This window comes from Hyla sarda, unplaced genomic scaffold, assembly GCF_029499605.1.
Source record: "Hyla sarda isolate aHylSar1 unplaced genomic scaffold, aHylSar1.hap1 scaffold_1109, whole genome shotgun sequence".
Taxonomy (NCBI): Eukaryota; Metazoa; Chordata; class Amphibia; order Anura; family Hylidae; genus Hyla; species Hyla sarda.
In genome coordinates, this window is record NW_026607729.1 from 47,501 (window position 1) to 52,500 (window position 5,000).

Consider the following 5,000-nt stretch of genomic DNA (forward strand, 5'->3'; position numbering starts at 1 on the left):
CCAACAATACACACGTATGTATGTATGTATGTATGTATGTATGTATGTGTATCTATCTATCTATCTATCTATCCACCCAACTATCTCTATATATATTTATCTCTCTCTCTCTCTCTCTATATGTATATATATATATATATATATATATATATAATTTTTTTTCTTTTAAATATATATATATATATATATATGTATATACATATAGAGAGAGAGAGATGGAAATACTTTTTTAAACATGTTTTCACCTCATTTTTACCTTCTTTTTTTCTTCTCTCCATGTTTTCCTTCTTTCCTATGCTGCTGCTTCTTATTTTTCAAACCCTATCATTGCACTATTGCTTATTCAATACCACCAGCAGATGGAGACACTATATTACAACATTAGTTGTGAGCAGCAGTTTGTACAAACAAATGCCTCATAGCTGATGTCCTATCCACCTAGGCACATAGGCACCACCTATTGTCTTTGGCCTGCAGTAGGGGCCCACTGGACTAGCCAGCAAGCAGCTGCAGCTGCAGCAAATAAACAGATAACCTTTCTTTCCAACACTGAAACCTGGTGGTGCACTTAATATCTGCTATCAGATAGGGGACATATCAGATATTAAACTGATATAAACAGACACCACATTTGATACCAGCCAAAAGAAAGGATGAGAAGTGATAACTGTGAAAGGGGAGGAACCAACGCTGTCCCCTTCACATGCACCATCACTACTTGTAGGAAGGGAGGCTGGCTGGCAGCCTCCCATACACACTCTGGCTGGGTGGCAGTCACCCACCAGTACACACAGCAGACCCTAAACCCATATCATTATTGCTAAGCAGGAAGATGGGAGTCCATTTCACTCTGATGGACCATTTTTAAATGCAATCCATAACCTGGCTTTGGCAGGAACCCTTCTTACTCCTCCTACTTGCATTTGATACTGGGTTTAGGATCTGCATAGGAAACACACACACACACACACACACACACACACACAAGCACACACTTACCTGTGTTGCCTGCTGACGCCTCCTTGGCTGTCCCCAAACGGTATAAAACCAACAGCCATGGGAAGCTGTATGGATAGAGGACATACCTGCATCCTATTGGACTCACTTGTCTTGGTTAAATCCAACTTATTTGACAACCTATGGTGCTGCTACTTCTGCTCATGGCAGTGCTGCTTCTGACAAGGCTGTTCTTTGGTGAGCCTAGGCGACATCACAATCTCCATGGTTACATACACAACAAAGGTCAGATGTTGTTTACACCTGGCCATGCCAGTGGTATTGAGTAGCATATCACAGTGCTAAGGGTCCTGGGTGCAACAATCTTTCAATGGGGAATAGCCGCACTGAGTTTGTCAAGTGCACCCATGTTTGCAACTCCAACAATACACACATATCTATGTATGTATGTATGTGTGTATGTGTGTATGTGTGTATGTGTATCTCTCTATCTATCTATCTATCTATCCACCCATCTATCTCTATATATATTTATCTCTCTCTCTCTATATGTATATATGTATATATATAATTTTTTTTCTTTTAAATATATATATATATATATATATAAATACATATAGAGAGAGAGAGAGATGGAAATACTTTCTTAAACATGTTTTCACCTCATTTTTACCTTCTTTTTTTTCTTCTCTCCATGTTTTCCTTCTTTCCTCCTTTTTTCATATGCTGCTGCTTCTTATTTTTCTTCTTTTTCAGACCCTATCATTGCACTATTGCTTATTCAATACCACCAGCAGATGGAGACACTATATTACAACATTAGTTGTGAGCAGCAGTTTGTACAAACAAATGCCTCATAGCTGATGTCCTATCCACCTAGGCACATAGGCACCACCTATTGTCTTTTGCCTGCAGTAGGGACCCACTGGACTAGCCAGCAAGCAGCTGCAGCAGCAGCAAATAAACAGGTAATCTTTCTTTCCAACACTGAAACCTGGTGGTGCACTTAATATATGCTACCAGATAGGGGACATATCAGATATTAAACTGATATAAACAGACACCACATTTGATACCAGCCAAAAGGAAGGATGAGAAGTGATAACTGTGAAAGGGGAGGAACCAACGCTGTCCCCTTCACATGCACCATCACTACTTGTAGGAAGGGAGGCTGGCTGGCAGCCTCCCATACACACTCTGGCTGGGTGGCAGTCACCCACCAGTACACACAGCAGACCCTAAACCCATATCATTATTGCTAAGCAGGAAGATGGGAGTCCATTTCACTCTGATGGACCATTTTTAAATGCAATCCATAACCTGGCTTTGGCAGGAACCCTTCTTACTCCTCCTACTTGCATTTGATACTGGGTTTAGGATCTGCATAGGAAACACACACACACACACACACAAGCACACACTTACCTGTGTTGCCTGCTGACGCCTCCTTGGCTGTCCCCAAACGGTATAAAACCAACAGCCACGGGAAGCTGTAAGGATAGAGGACATACCTGCATCCTATTGGACTCACTTGTCTTGGTTAAATCCAACTTATTTGACAACCTATGGTGCTGCTACTTCTGCTCATGGCAGTGCTGCTTCTGACAAGGCTGTTCTTTGGTGGGCCTAGGCGACATCACAATCTCCATGGTTACATACACAACAAAGGTCAGATGTTGTTTACACCTGGCCATGCCAGTGGTATTGAGTAGCATATCCCAGTGCTAAGGGTTCTGGGTGCAACAATCTTTCAATGGGGAATAGCCGCACTGAGTTTGTCAAGTGCACCCATGTTTGCAACTCCAACAATACACACGTATGTATGTATGTATGTATGTATGTATGTGTATCTATCTATCTATCTATCTATCCACCCAACTATCTCTATATATATTTATCTCTCTCTCTCTCTCTCTATATGTATATATATATATATATATATATATATATAATTTTTTTTCTTTTAAATATATATATATATATATATATGTATATACATATAGAGAGAGAGAGATGGAAATACTTTTTTAAACATGTTTTCACCTCATTTTTACCTTCTTTTTTTCTTCTCTCCATGTTTTCCTTCTTTCCTATGCTGCTGCTTCTTATTTTTCAAACCCTATCATTGCACTATTGCTTATTCAATACCACCAGCAGATGGAGACACTATATTACAACATTAGTTGTGAGCAGCAGTTTGTACAAACAAATGCCTCATAGCTGATGTCCTATCCACCTAGGCACATAGGCACCACCTATTGTCTTTGGCCTGCAGTAGGGGCCCACTGGACTAGCCAGCAAGCAGCTGCAGCTGCAGCAAATAAACAGATAACCTTTCTTTCCAACACTGAAACCTGGTGGTGCACTTAATATCTGCTATCAGATAGGGGACATATCAGATATTAAACTGATATAAACAGACACCACATTTGATACCAGCCAAAAGAAAGGATGAGAAGTGATAACTGTGAAAGGGGAGGAACCAACGCTGTCCCCTTCACATGCACCATCACTACTTGTAGGAAGGGAGGCTGGCTGGCAGCCTCCCATACACACTCTGGCTGGGTGGCAGTCACCCACCAGTACACACAGCAGACCCTAAACCCATATCATTATTGCTAAGCAGGAAGATGGGAGTCCATTTCACTCTGATGGACCATTTTTAAATGCAATCCATAACCTGGCTTTGGCAGGAACCCTTCTTACTCCTCCTACTTGCATTTGATACTGGGTTTAGGATCTGCATAGGAAACACACACACACACACACACACACACACACACAAGCACACACTTACCTGTGTTGCCTGCTGACGCCTCCTTGGCTGTCCCCAAACGGTATAAAACCAACAGCCATGGGAAGCTGTATGGATAGAGGACATACCTGCATCCTATTGGACTCACTTGTCTTGGTTAAATCCAACTTATTTGACAACCTATGGTGCTGCTACTTCTGCTCATGGCAGTGCTGCTTCTGACAAGGCTGTTCTTTGGTGAGCCTAGGCGACATCACAATCTCCATGGTTACATACACAACAAAGGTCAGATGTTGTTTACACCTGGCCATGCCAGTGGTATTGAGTAGCATATCACAGTGCTAAGGGTCCTGGGTGCAACAATCTTTCAATGGGGAATAGCCGCACTGAGTTTGTCAAGTGCACCCATGTTTGCAACTCCAACAATACACACATATCTATGTATGTATGTATGTGTGTATGTGTGTATGTGTGTATGTGTATCTCTCTATCTATCTATCTATCTATCTATCCACCCATCTATCTCTATATATATTTATCTCTCTCTCTCTATATGTATATATGTATATATATAATTTTTTTTCTTTTAAATATATATATATATATATATATAAATACATATAGAGAGAGAGAGAGATGGAAATACTTTCTTAAACATGTTTTCACCTCATTTTTACCTTCTTTTTTTTCTTCTCTCCATGTTTTCCTTCTTTCCTCCTTTTTTCATATGCTGCTGCTTCTTATTTTTCTTCTTTTTCAGACCCTATCATTGCACTATTGCTTATTCAATACCACCAGCAGATGGAGACACTATATTACAACATTAGTTGTGAGCAGCAGTTTGTACAAACAAATGCCTCATAGCTGATGTCCTATCCACCTAGGCACATAGGCACCACCTATTGTCTTTTGCCTGCAGTAGGGACCCACTGGACTAGCCAGCAAGCAGCTGCAGCAGCAAATAAACAGGTAATCTTTCTTTCCAACACTGAAACCTGGTGGTGCACTTAATATATGCTACCAGATAGGGGACATATCAGATATTAAACTGATATAAACAGACACCACATTTGATACCAGCCAAAAGGAAGGATGATAAGTGATAACTGTGAAAGGGGAGGAACCAACGCTGTCCCCTTCACATGCACCATCACTACTTGTAGGAAGGGAGGCTGGCTGGCAGCCTCCCATACACACTCTGGCTGGGTGGCAGTCACCCACCAGTACACACAGCAGACCCTAAACCCATATCATTATTGCTAAGCAGGAAGATGGGAGTCCATTTCAC

The 5,000-nt window shown here is 41.1% G+C and overlaps 1 pseudogene; it reads right to left on the reverse strand.

The window, feature by feature from the left end:
• Positions 1 to 4,708: 4,708 nt before the first annotated feature.
• Positions 4,709 to 4,816, reverse strand: LOC130301093 (U2 spliceosomal RNA; annotated as a pseudogene).
• Between the last annotated feature and the right edge of the window lie 184 nt (positions 4,817 to 5,000).